This window comes from Rhinopithecus bieti, unplaced genomic scaffold, assembly GCF_001698545.2.
Source record: "Rhinopithecus bieti isolate Rb0 unplaced genomic scaffold, ASM169854v2 scaffold_37463, whole genome shotgun sequence".
Taxonomy (NCBI): Eukaryota; Metazoa; Chordata; class Mammalia; order Primates; family Cercopithecidae; genus Rhinopithecus; species Rhinopithecus bieti.
In genome coordinates this window covers 826150-840743 of record NW_016815818.1, presented here as the reverse complement: position 1 = coordinate 840743, position 14594 = coordinate 826150, and positions in this window count along the sequence as shown.

Here is a 14594-nt window from a genome sequence, read left to right as displayed (position 1 = left end):
CCTCTCCGCCCTCTGGTCCTCTGTTCTGCAGCCTGGAGGCCAGGGGATGGTGCAGCCCGCCCTGACCCGGGAGTCCTGCTCCAAACGCCCTAATCTAGGAGTTCCTGTAGGAGACCGAAAGCCAGGGAAACCCAGGCAACTTGCATGTGCTTGAATACTTTTACATTACTCTGCTTTGACATTTTTTATTAAATTGTTTTACGTTTTTGAGGAGACTGAAATGGAACCAAGGATTCTAGGATAAAAACAAAGATAATATTATTTTTGTAAAGGCATGTGGGATTGATGCAACATTCGTGCAAATCGGTTCAAATCTGATAACAGTCGTCCTTACTGGGGGGCGAGAAGAAAACCATGCGCCCCCACTCCCACCTCCCACTTCCAGTCGCGGTCTGCTTCTGACTTGTCTGGGGTCCATTCTACCTGAAGAGCCCCCAGTAGACTGGAGATGGCTTTGGGGTGTCTAGGAAAGAGAGAGGACGGGGCATTCCTAACCTGAGGTAAGGCCCTGCTGATTGAAGAGTCAGTGCCTGAGTTCTGGCTCACCCGTCAGGCTCCGGGATGAGACAAGCTTCATGGGGCGACTGCTTCTGACCCCAGAGGGATGGGTGCTATACAGTCGCAGACGCGGGAGTAAGCAGAATCAAGAATTGAAGTATTTCAGGCAGAGCTTTTTGAAGGGAACCCGAGACGTTGTCAAGGGTTGGGGGGCTTGTTCCAAGCCTCCTTCCTCAGTCCAGGCGCCTGGCTGTGAGCCTCCAACTATGGGTGTTTAGGTGCATTCCAACCCTAGCAGTTCTGGGCGGGACGTAGAAAGGCTGGAAGCACTAAGTGTGGGGGAAGGGGGGAGGTGGGAATGAGGATGGGGCTGGATGGACCCCCACCCCCCGCAACGCAGCGCCCTGGGAGCTGTCCTCTTCAGCACCTCATCTGCTGGTGCCTGACTAGGGCCCTGGAGCCCCCACAGAAGACATAAATCTGAGCAGACCCTGAGGCTGAGGACTAGGGTCTGGGGTAGGTGGGAGACGGGCTAGAGACACATCCTTTCAAAAGCAAGAAGATACTAGGAGATTTGACGCCCCTCCCTTCATCGCTCCAGGGTTGGGTGGTATTCAGATAAGAGAGAAGGTAAGGGATATATTTCCTACCCGAAATCTATTCTTCAGGAATGACCAACACGGAAGTGGGTTCTAATCCTATGTTTGCCAAGTACAAGACGTCGCCGCTTTGGACCTCAGTTTTCCCATCTGTTAAGGAGGAATTGGAGTGCTTGATCTACTCTGACCTGTGAGATTCGAGGCTCCGGGGCCCTTTACTCCGCCCCCTGCTGACCGCGGTCACCTGGGTTCCATCACACCAGCAGCTGAACCGGGATAGAAACCCCGCGTCCTGGCACCAGGCCCTGCTCTGGGGCGGAGGGGGCCAGAAACCCTCCCACCATGCGGCTCCTGCCCGGTCCTAATCCCCTGATTTGCTCCCGGCTGGCCTCTCCGCAAACACAGGGCCTGCCAGCGTCTAGGGGCTTGTCACCCTGTTAGCGGATTTGTTCCCGGAGACGGCGCAGTTAATTGGCCCTTTATGTGGGGATCAGGGCGTATTTGCTCAGGGTTCCCTGAGCGGAGGCGCGGCTCAGCCCGTGGGCAAGGCTGCTTCACAGTCCCTGTCATGTGGGTTTGGAGGGTGGACAAACAGCGGGGCCACTCTCCTTTCCAGGAATCTGCTGTGTCTCCTACACCTCACCTCGCCTGGGTTCTCTCTCATTTTCACTCTCCACTTTTTCTTGTTTCTCTCTGTTCTTTCCTTCTTTGTACTTCTCTGTATCTTGATGATACTCTCCTTTTAAACCAAACTCAGACCTAAGCCAAGAGGGTTGAGTTCTCCCAACTGGGGATATCACAGAATAAATATTTCCCAACCATAGCCCCTCCCTTTTCCTCCTCATTCTCTAGTGTCCACTAGGGGGGACATTTCATAGTTCCCTCCCTTTTCCTCCCCATTCTCTAGTGTTCCTAGGGCCCTGGGCTGGGCAGAGGGCAGTGAAGAGTGGACAGAGAAGGCCGAGCAGAAGTCACACCTACCAGCTCTTCTGCAGCCCTGTCCCCACCTTCCCTTCTTTACTGAGAGTCAGATAGACAGCCTAGAAACCGACCCTGCCCCTGTCCACATCCAACTTCTCTCCTGGTTACCCCCATAGGCAGTTCTGAAAGGGGGTTGCCTCCTACTAGTCTCCTTGTTGCCTGCTCCACCCTCTGAAAATTACCAAGACAACTCTTTGTCCTTTTGCTGGAGTGGGTATGCAACTCATTGCAACTATGTCCATTTCCTAATTTGTCAACTGTAAGTGCCTGTACAGCACCTAAAATACTGAATAGGTGCCCTGCAATTGAAGGAGCCTCAGCCAGGGTCCATTCATTCTGTTGACTTATAAATATCCAACTTAGGCTGGAGAAAGAGTCAGAGCTGAGTTTAGAGCCCCTCCCTTCTACCGCCTCAGGAAACTACTTCTTTCCCAGAGTTTTACCAACAATACACACAGTCCAGACATTAGAAAGGGTAAGAAAAGGAAACAGAGGTTTTGAAGGAGGGTTGGCAGAAAGAAGAGGGTAGCAGGAAGCAAGGAAGATGGGGTGAGTTGAATTTGTAGAGTTAGGGGCTAAGTTTGTTCTGATAAGATTATAGCATCTGATGGGAAGAAGTGTGTGTGTGGGTGTGTGTGTGCATGTGTGTGTGTGGGTTCACAGGTAGAGCTCTAGAAAAGAGCCCTGGGCCAAGAGTTGATGAGGTAATATGGAAGAGGAATATTTCTTTCCTACAGTGGTATTTTGGGTGGGTGGATTTGCAGAGGAACATGGGAAATGGGAAGGGCAAGTGATTATGAGTAAGGCAGGAACCCTACACAAGAGTGGGGTTTTGGGAATCGTGAGCCTCTAAAAGGACTCTCCATCCCACCCCCCCACGGTGTGTGTGTGTCTGTGTGTGTGCATTCACGTGCTGGGGCAAAGAATAGCTACCCCAGGCTAACTTCCTTGGCCTAGTGCCAGTGTATCGGCCAGAGAATGTGGCTGGGAATTTTCAGTGGCCAAGCTGGGGCCATATGGGGAGGCTTACTTGGTGGTCTAAAGCCTGCATGCCAGCTGGTAGTGGATGAAGCTGCTGGCATGTAATTGCCCAGGAGGGCAGTCTGAAGACATTACTACCACTGCCTCCCCCCAATGCACACACACACTGTCCAGTCCATTTTCATTCCCCCAGAGCCTGTAGCCTCTCATCACTCTCTGCCTGGACCCCTTCCCAGGGCATTAATAAATATTGAGTGTGAGTGTGTGTGTGTGTCTGTGTGTGTGTGTGCTGGGAGGGGGACAAGGAAATAACATCTGCCCCTTACCCCTACTAGGGTATGCCTGTGAATGGCCCAGCAGGGCTGCTGGCTTCAGAGTCATGATGCCAGGGGGCAGTGACCTAGCCAGCAGGGGCCAGAGAACCAAACAGGAGGGGGAATCAGAGAGCAAAGAGCAGGCACCCAGCTGGAAAGCAGACAGCAGGAGCCTGCCCCTGGCAGGAGCCAGAGTGTGTTGGCTCAACCCCTGTAGCTGCTGAGATAATAAGCCAAGGCCCCCTGCATGAGAGTACCCCTTTCCCCACAGGGTTCCAGTGGAGGAGACTATGGGGAGACACTTTGCAACACACGCTACCAAGTCTGGAAATCTGGAGGCAACTGGGCAGAAATGTTCACATCCTGATACAGATATGACAAAGGCCAGGGAGAACAAGAGCTTTCTTGGTTCTTTTTATAAAACTAGATACAGAGCAAGCTTCCATAAGTACACGTTTGGTGACTATACCTGATTAAATAGTTAGTCCTCACAACTGCCCCTGCAGAGCCCACTAGACTTCTCTGTCCCTCCTTTTGCATTACAGCTGCTGTAAGAAAGTACCAAACACTAGGTGGCCTAAAACAACAGAAATGTATCCTCTCACAGGTTAGAAGCCTGAAATTAAGGTGTCAGCTGGGCCGTGGTCTCCCTGAAGGCTCCAGGGAGGGATCTATTCTTGCCTCCTCCAGCGTCTGCTAATTACCAGCAGTGCTTGGCCTTTCTCGTCTTGAGGATTCATCACTCCATCTTTGCCTCTGTCTTCTCATGGCCTTCCCTGGGTGTGTGTCTGTCTCTTACGCCTTCTTACAAGGCCACCAGTCATTGGATTAGAGTCCACTTTAATCCAGCATGACCTCACCCTAACTAATTACATCAGCAAAAACCCTCACTTTCAAATGAAGTCACATTCTGAAGTTTTGGGTGAGTAGGAATTTTTTTAGCGGGGGCAACGCATTTAACTTAGTGTACCCTATTTTCCTGTACTTCCTTCCTCTTCTGCTCTCTCCGTATTTCTGATACTCTTCCAGGGGTCTATTATTTGAGTTTTTAAAAATATTCTTGTAATGATAATCATAATGCATGCTCAGGCAAACATATTCAAGCTGTATAAGAAATTATAAGTTGAAAAGTCTAAGTCCTCACTCCATCATTAAGTCCTTCTTTATCCTGCAGATCCAGTTGCCTGGGTAGCTACCACTGGTTTCTTGTGTGTCCTTTCAGATTTTTTTTAAAAAGCATATATAAGCATATGTACCTCTATTCCTTCTATTTTTATTTATTAATATATTTTTTGAGACAGGGTCTCACTCCGTCACCCAGGCTGGAGTGCAGTGGCATGATCTCCGCTCACTGCAACCTCCACTTCCCAGGTGCAAGCGATCCTCCCACCTCAGCCTCCCGAGTAGCTGGCACCATAGGCATGCACCGCCACACCCAGCTAATTTTTCTTATTTTTTTGGTAGACACGGGGTTTTGCCATGTTGCCCAGGCTGATCTTGAACTCAGCTTGGGCAATCCACCTGCCTTGGCCTCCCAAAGTGCTGGAATTACAGGTGTGAGCCACTGTGCCTGTCCTCTCTATTCTTTTAAAGTAAAATTAGCCAGGCATAATAGCGCAGGCTTGTAGTTCCAGCACCTTGAGAGGCTGAGGCAGGAGAATCACTTAAGCCCAGGAGTTCAAGACCAGCCTGGGCAACACAGTGAAACCTTTGTTTCAGTTTATTTGTACTGTTCTGCAACTTGCCTTTTTTAACCCATTGATATTTTTAGGGCATCTCTTTACATCAGTTCGTGTATCTCCACCTTTTTTTACTTTACTGGCTGCCTAATATTCCATTCCATGGGCTTATTGTACATTTGTAATCAGTCCCCATTTATGGAGGCTTAGGTTATTTCTGGCTTTTTGTTTTACAAACAATGCTACCAATAAACATCCTACACCTGTATCTTCATACACATCTAGAGTTGTAGAATACATTTTAAAAAGTGAAATTATAAAGGCAAATAATAGCTAACAACAGCTAATGTTTATTGAGTGGTTCTGTTAGTTTCTTCATTCAGCAGATGTTCACCAGGTACCTACTGTGCGCCAGACAGTTCTGGATGTGCAGGCTATCGGGAATGAGAAAAATCTGAGCACTTTACAGGCATAATCTCATGTAATGTTCATAGGAACCCTGTGAGGCAGGTACTATTATTTCCAGTTTTCAGATAAGAAAATTATGCCTAAGAAAGGATAGCAAGGAAAGTAACTTGACTTAAGTAACTGCCTAAAGTTATATAGCAAGAAGTATGTGCATTTATATACGTGTATGTTTTTTTGAGGTGGAGTCTCACTCTGTTGCTCAGGCTGCAGTGGCTCAATCTTGACTCGCTGCAACCTCTGCCTCCCAGATTCAGGCGATTCTCTTGCCTCAGACTTTTGAGCAGCTGGGATTACAGGTGCATGCCACGGTGCCTGGCTAATTTTTGTATTTTTAGTAGAGATGGGGTTTCACCATGTTGGCCAGGCTGGTCTCAAACTCTTGACCTCAAGTGATCCGCTTCCCTTGGCCTCCCAAAGTGCTGGGATTACAGGTGTGAGCCACCAATCCCAGCCCCATTTAAATTTTTCATATGTATCATCACATTGCCCTTCAAATGGTGCCACAATTGACAGTCCCACAGCAGTGTATGAGAGTCTCTATCTGTTTGCCATGACCAAATATTATTTTTTATTTTTTACAATTAAATAAATATGTATTTAATTACTGTAACATCTATATAGTTAATTCTGAGTGAACTTGAGCACATTTTCATATGTTTAATGGGCACTTACACATTTTTTCCATGATTTGCCCTCTTGTGTCACTGGGGAAAATTTGTTATTTGTCTCATGTGTATATGTTGAAAATTCCCCGCAGTTTCTCATATAATTTTTGACTTGAAAATATTTTACCAGATTTTAAAAAACAAAGTCAAGTGTATTAATATATTTCAATATAGCTTTTCAGTCTGTTTCATGCTTAGACTTTCCTCATGCTAAGATTACAAAAATAGAATCTTTACTTTCTTCTAATAATTTCTCAGGTTTGACATTTTGCATACAGATCTTAGATGCATTTAGAATTTATTTTGGTATGAAGAGTAAGGTAAAAATATGGTTGTTTCTTAGATAAGCGGTTGTCCCTGATTCCTTCACTGATCTGCAGAACCACTTCTCTTATATGCTGAATTCCTATTTATATTCCTAAATGTGAATAGGAATCTCTGTTCTGTTAGTTGATCTGCATGTTATTACCCATGACAGTACTTAACTGTTCAATTATTATAGCTCTGTAACATAGTTTACTACCTGATAATTTCCCTTCATTACTCTTAATGTTTAGATGTTCTTTGGCTATTCTCATTTTTTTTCAGATGTCCTTAATTATTTTTCTATTAAGCTTTAGATCCTTAAGCTGGAGCTGCAAGGTAAAATTTTAAAAATAGTAATAATAAACAAAGCTATAGGAAATATATATGTGTGTGTGTGTGTATGTATGTGTGTGTGTGTATATATATATATAGATATATAGATATATATTTTTTTTGAGACAGAATCTCACTCTGTCACCAGGCTGGAGTGCAGTGGCCCAATCTCAGCTCACTGCAAACTCCACCTGCAGGGTCAAGCAATTCTCCTGCTTCAGCCTCCCAAGTAGCTGGATTATAGGTGCCTGCCACCACAGCTAGCTAATTTTTGTATTTTTAGTAGAGACAGGGTTTCACCGTGTTGGCTGGGCTGGTCTCAAACTCCCAACCTCAGGTGATTCGCCCACCTTGGCCTCCCAAAGTGCTGGAATTACAGGCATGAACCACCATGTCTGGCCTATTTTTGATATTTTTATTGAGTTACATTGAATTCATAGATTAAGAAATTTGACGTGTTTACAATATTGATTCTTTTCAAGAACAAATTATAGGCTGGGCATGGAGGTTCATGCCTATAACCCCAACACTTTGGGAGGCTGAGGAGGGCAGATCACGGGGTCAGGAGTTCGAGATCAGCCAGGTCAGCATAGTGAAACCCCGTCTCTACTAAAAATACAAAAAATTAGCTGGGCATGGTGGCACATGCCTGTAATCCCAGGTGCTCGGGAGGCTGAGGCAGGAGAATCACTTGAACCTAGGAGGCAAAGGTTGCAGTGAGTTCAGATCGCGCCACTGAACTGAAGGTTGGGCAACAGAGAGAGACTCTGTCTCAAAAAAAAAAAAAAAAAAGGACAAGTTATTTATTGAACATCTACTCTGTACCAAGCACTCTTTTAAGGCACTGGGAATACATGAGTTATCAAAATAAACAAAAACTCCTTCATGGAGCTTACATTCTAATGGTACTGCAATTTAGCAGACAATAAAAAAGATAAACAACTCAAACATATAATAAGTTAAATAGTCTTGAGAATTATTTGGTAGTGGCATGAGAAACTTACATTTAAATGGGATTCCCAGAAGCAGCCTCATTGAAAAAATGACATTTGAATAAAGCCTTTAAGGAAGTGAGACAATTAGCCATGTGGCTACCTTAAGGAAGAGTTCTCCCAGATAGATGGAACAGCCAATGCAAAGGCCCCGAGACAGGAGCATAAAAAGTTAGTTGGAGGGAAAAACAGAGGTGGAGTAGGGTGAATAAGAGAAAGAGATATCAAGACTGGGGTAATTACGTAGGACCTTGTATGACATAATAAGAACTCTAGCTTATTTTGAGTGAACTGGGATTCCATGGAGAGATTTGAGAGGAAGAGTGACATAACCTCACTTATTTTAATAGAATTTCTCTGGCTGCTATGCTAAGAACAGACTGAAGAGAAATCTGAAAAGATGAAGCAGGGGAAGCAGTTGGGAAACTCTGGCAAACTTTTGCAATACACACATAAGTGATGGTGGTGTTTCAGATCAGGGTGGCACCAGTAGAAATGGGAAGTACCTGGATTCTGGATATATTTTGAAAATAGAACTGACAAAATTTTAGTGAGATGGAGAAAGCTAAAGGCACTGTAGATTCAATGGATAATATTAGGAACTCAGTTGGGGGCATGTTAAGTTAGAGATGTCTGAAGTTCCAGGGAGTAGTCTTGGCTACAGGTATATAAATTGGAGCATCCTCATCATATAAATGACATATGAAACCACAAAACTAGGTAAGATCATCAAAGAAAATTTTAAAAATCGACAGGTCCAAGGACTGGACCTTTGGGTACCCAAACATTTTGAATTTAGGGAGTTGAGGAGGAAGAATAAAGAAGACTAAGAAGGGACCAGATAAATAAAATAAAATCTGGGAGAGTGTGGTGTCCTGGAAACTCAGTGAAGAAGGAGAAAGCAAGTGAAGGAGGAGGGAGTGAACAATAATAAAGTGGAGTAAGACCAACTAGTGTTACCGACTGGATGTCAGTGTCCCCTCAAAATTCAGATGTTGAAATCCTAACCCTCAAAGTGATGGTATTTGGAGATGGGGCCTTTGGGAGGTGATTAGGTCATGGGGGTTGAGCCCTCATATATGGGATTAGTTCCCTTGTAAAAGAGGCCCCAGAGAGCTCTCTCACATCTTCTACCACATGAGGGCACATGGAGAATACAGCGTCTATGAACCAGGAAGCAGGCCTTCCGCCACTGAATCTGCTGGCACCTTGAGTCTGACTTCCCAGGCTCCACAACCATGTAAAATATATATTTGTTGTTTTGGCCAACCAGTCTTTGGCGTTGTGACAGCAGCCCAAGTAGACTGAGACAGCCAAGATGAAGACTCATTGACTATTGAATTTAGTAACATGATGCCCCTGTTGACCTTGTTAAAAGCATGTTTGGTAGACTGGTGAAAGCAAAATCTGACTGGAGTGGATTTAACCGTAAATGGAGGCACAGAAGTTAGAGTTTTGGTGAAATGGGAAGGATATTTACAAAGAGATAGTTGAAAAAGAAATGTAATTGGGAATTAAAATGAGAAAAACAACCTCGTGTTTATATGCTAACTAAAATTAGGTCATTGAGAGGGAAAACTTATGATACAGAGAAGAAACGGGAGAGTTGCTGGAACAATATGCCTGGGTAGGACAGATGATGGGGTCTAGAGCATAAATGAATGGAGTCAGTGAGCCAGGACACAGATATTTCATCCACAGTAATGGGACAAAGGATAGGGTGTGTGGACACAGACACAAGGAGGTGGTAAGATGTGGGGCTAGGAGCCAATGGGAGTTCTCTCCTGATTGCATCTCTATTCTCCATGAAATAGGAAACAAAATTACCAGCTAAGAGTAAGAATAGGTGAAGAGGTGATGACTGTTTGAGCAGAGAGGAAAATATCTGACAGTCAGGAAGGAAAGCAGGACAGTTTACAGCTATAGAAATATAGTAAAATTGGCTGGGCATGGTGGCTCACACCTATAATGCCAGCACTTTGGGAGGCCAAGGTGGGAGGATCACTCGAGGCCAGGAGTTTGAGACCAGTCTGGGCAACATAGTGAAATCCTATCTCTACAGAAAATTAAAACATTAGGCATGGTGGCATGTGCCTGTAGTCCTAGCTACTCGGGAGGCTGAAGCCAAAAGGATCGAGTCCAGGAGTTCGAGGATGCAGTGAGCTGTGATCACACCACTGCACTCCACTCTGGGTGATGGAGCAAGATCCTGTCTCTAAAACATATATTTCTAAGCAGCATTAGAGGTCTGCTTCAGGTTAGTGATCATAAATTAAAAGTGAGACCAATGTGCATGGTTTTGCACTTTTCTGCAGGTGCATTCGGTTGCTTGGGTGCAAGTGAAGAATAGGTGGAGAGTTCGATTTGCCCAAGGTTGTGGGTTAGCCAGGCAAGCTCAAAGACATGAGAGACAGGTAAGGAAGTTGAAGATGTGAGCAAGAAACTGATTCTGATAATTGACCATGGGAATCTAAACTGAATAAGGAGATAAGTGGAGCCATGAGTCAATAAATTGAAGGAGCAGCAGTGAAAAGAAAATTAAATCAGCAGAAAGAAATTGAGATCAATTGGTTGTTTTGGTGTGGCCTAAGATCTGTTGGAATTGGAACACCAGAAGAAGTGAACTGGAAAAAAATATGAAATAGTGACTAGCTTGAAACTGACATCATGCAGAAGTTCAGTTACTGGTTATGACAGTTTACTAGGGTATTATCGCAGGAATGAATAGCTAAGGTAGAGTAGACAACAGGATTGTGGGAGGAGAGGAGGTCACAAAACTAAGAAGCAATGATATTAGGTGAATCATCATAGTATGCTTTGAGATAATCAAGAATTAGAGCAGGGGAAGGGTTGGTGAGAGTGAAATGAGCTGAGAGGTAAACTCTGCAGGGAAGGAGGTACAATGACCCCAGGAGGAGGTAGTCAGAGGCACTGAGACAGCAGATAGTGTGTCTTACGACATTAGACTCAAAGATGGGAAGTTTTTAGGGAGAGTGAAGGGAGAATGGTTCAGATTTAACAATGAGGAGCAAGGAGGATGCCAATCCCACTAAGTCCAATAGCACAGTTATGAAAGATGAAACAGCTACCTTGTTCTTACAGTCTTTAATATTTTTTAAATTTTCATAATTTAGATCTAGATCATTTCTTGCTGTGTTGATTCCAATAATAATAAATATTATTTTTGTGTTACAATTGTAAACAGGATCTTTTTTTGTACTGTCTTTAGCTTCTCCATACCCCTCTTAAGTCCTGAACCCCAAACTGAACATACCACTCCAGAATTGCTGAGAAGGATTTCATCAACCCTGTACCTCTGCCCATCTCCATTGTGACTGTCTTAGTCCAGGTTCTCACCAAAGCCTCCTAACTGCCTGCAGTCCACCCACTACACTGATGCTGCAAGGAGTTGCTATATATTTGTTCAACTCCCACATAGTTAAGCACCTACTAAGTGCCAGACACTGAGCTACATGCTTGTCTCTAATGTTCAGATCTCATCATGTCACTCACCTACTTAAAAATTATAAGGGTGGCCGGGCGCGGTGGCTCACGCCTGTAATCCCAGCACTTTGGGAGGCCGAGGTGAGCGGATCACAAGGTCAGGAGATCTAGACCATCCTGGCTAACATGGTGAAAGCCCGTCTCTACTAAAAATACAAAAAATTAGCCGGGCATGGCGGCGGGTGCCTGTAGTCCCAGCTACTCGGGAGGCTGAGGCAGGAGAATGGCGTGAACCTGGGAGGCAGAACTTGCAGTGAGCCGAGATCGTGCCACTGCACTCCAGCCTGGGCGACTGAGCGAGACTCCGTCTAAAAAAAAAAAAAAAATTATAAGGGCTTCTTTCTACGTCCTGTAGGATAGACCCACAGAGTTGGCACACAAGTTATCACCATAGTCTGGGTGCTGACTGCCTTTCCAAGATCTTCTCCACTACTCCCCATCCCAACTCTACCCCTTTGGCCATTTTTTTTTTTAAGACAGGGTCTCACTCTTTCACTCAGGCTGGAATACAGTGGCGCAGTCTCAGCTCACTGCGACCTCCATGTCCCCGGTTCAAGCGATTCTCCTGCCCCAAACTCCCAAGTAGCTGGGACTGCAGGCGTGCCGTCACCATGACCAGCAAATTTTTGTATTTTTAGTAGAGACGGGGTTCCACCATGTTGGCCAGGCTGGTCTCAAACTCCTGGCCTCAGGTAATCGACCAGTCTCCGCCTTCCAAAGTGCTGGGATTACAAGTGTGAACCACCGCAACTGACCCCCCCGTTGAGTATCTGTATTCCAGCACCAAACCACCCTTTTTTCTTGACTGTGTGATACTCTTTGCACTTCTATGCCTCAACTCTTTCTCCTCGCTCTTCCTGAAATGCCCTCTCCTCTCCATTCTCCACTTTCTGAATTCCTTTTATTCCAGCAATCCGGCGTCAGTTAACTAACTCGTGACTCTTTCCTGACCCTCTCAGACTGCATGTCTTCCCAGACCACTTGGTTTATTTCCCTTCTATACAACTTGATAAGCAATGTTTCGATTGTTTGCTTACATGTGTATTTTCCCCATAAGCTTCAAGTTCCCCATAGAGTGCAGGGATTGTATCTTATTTGTCTTTTATCCATGGTGCCTAACACAATGTGTGGTTTATAGTAGGTGTTCATTTAACATTAACAAAGACATGAATTTTCATATATAACGTGAGTGTGAAACTGCTATTGTGAGGGCTGTTCCAAGTGCTGTACATGTATTCTGTAAAATAGAATGAGTCTTCTGATGAGCCAAGCAGAGGAGGTTGATTTTATAGACAGAAAAGGGCTGAGGAAAGCAGAAACAGAGAATAAAAAAGCAGATTGATCTTTTCAACATAACTTTTCTTGTAAAGGTGAAAGCAGAGGGGACTTCCTTATTACATCTGCTAAAATTGGTCAGTTGGGGATTTGGCTATTACCTGTCTCTCTCTCCCCACTGATTTCCTGGAAAGTCAGATGAAGACCTTAGTTTTTGGCTGGTTGTGGGGAACTTCAGCCTGAGTAATTGAGTTTTGGTTTGGTCTGTTGGGTCTAGTGCAGGAGCTCAGTCCAAACCAATGGCCTCCTGTACATTTCATTTAACACGCACTTAATTTTCCAAATAACTCTAAGACTAGGACTAATTATTATCCACATTTTGGCCAGTCGTGGTGACTCACCCCTGTAATCGCAGCACTTTGGGAGGCCGAGGTAGGCAGATCACTTGAGGTCAGGAGTTCGAAACCAGCCTGGCCGACATGGTGAAACCTCATCTCTACTATAAATAGAAGTAGCTGTAATCTCAGCTACTTCGGAGGCTGAGGCAGGAGAATTGCGTGAACCTGGGAGGTGGAGGTTGCAGTGAGCTAAGATCAGGCCACTGCACTCCAGCCTGGGAAACAGAGTGAGACTCTGTCTCCAAAACAAAACAAAACAAAACAAAACAAAACAAAACAAAAACAAAAAATTATCCGCATTATATAGATAAGGAGACTTAGGCACAGAGTGGTTAAATAACTTGCCCAAAGTTACTTGGCTGTGACATAGAACATCCAGGATTTAAACTCAGGCTGACTGTACACTTGCATGCTTACTCAATAACGTACACCACATCTCTGTGAAAGACCTGCATCTGTATAGCAGGTATAGCAGGAGGAAGACTCTCCAACTCCCCTTCCATACACATTCTTCTTTTATGTATGTCTCTTGTAACAGAATGCCCCCTACCAATATATTACTGAGTGTAATCCACTAAGACCTCTGAATCTTTTTCTGTCATTCTGTTTTTAGTTTCCAAATCCCTTAGTCCCTTGCACCTACCCATATTAAACCTGGTACTCTATGTGCTTGCTCTTTTGCTCTCCTTTTAAAAAAAAAAAAAAAAATCAGCTTTAATTTCAAACTCTTTTGTGTGGCAGAAGTTTTTTTTTTTTTAACTGAGGTAAAATATACATAATTTACCATCTTTACCATTTTAAGTGTACAGTTCAGTGGTCATAAATATATTTATATCCTTTTTTTCCCCTTTCATTCACTTCCTGCCTGCTTCCCAGCCTCTGGTAACCACCAATCCACTCATGAAGATTCATGAGATCAACTTTTTTAGCTCCCACAAATGAGTAAGAACATGTGAGATTTGTCTTTCTGTACTTGGCTTATTTCACTTAATATCATGGCCTCCAGTTCCCTAGATGTTGTTGCAAATGACAGGGTTTTATTCTTTTTTATGGCTGAATAATATCCCATTGTGTATATGTACCACATTTCCCTTATTCATTCATCCACTGAAGGGCACTTAGGTTGATTCCGTATTTGGCTATTGTGCATAGTGCTGCAATAAACATGGGAGTGCTGCAATAAACATGGGAGTGCAGGCATCTCTTTGTGTATTGTTTTCCTTTCTTTTGGAATATATATATATATATATATTCCACACACACACGCACACACACACACAGGGTAGTGCTATTTTTCGTTTTGTGAGGAACTTCCATGCTGTTCTCCATAGTAGCTGTACTAATTTGCATTCCCACCAACAGTATATGAGTGTTCCCCTTTCTCCATATCCTCACCGGTATGTTATTGCTTGTCTTTTTGATACAGGCCATTTTAACTGGGGTAAGATGATAATGAATTGTAGTTTCAGTTTGTGTTTCTCTGATGATTAGTGATGTTGAACATTTTTTCATATACCCATTGATCATTTGTATGTCTTCTTTTGAGAAGTGTCTGTTCAGATCTTTTGCCCATTTGAAAATCAGATTATTTGGTTTTCTTT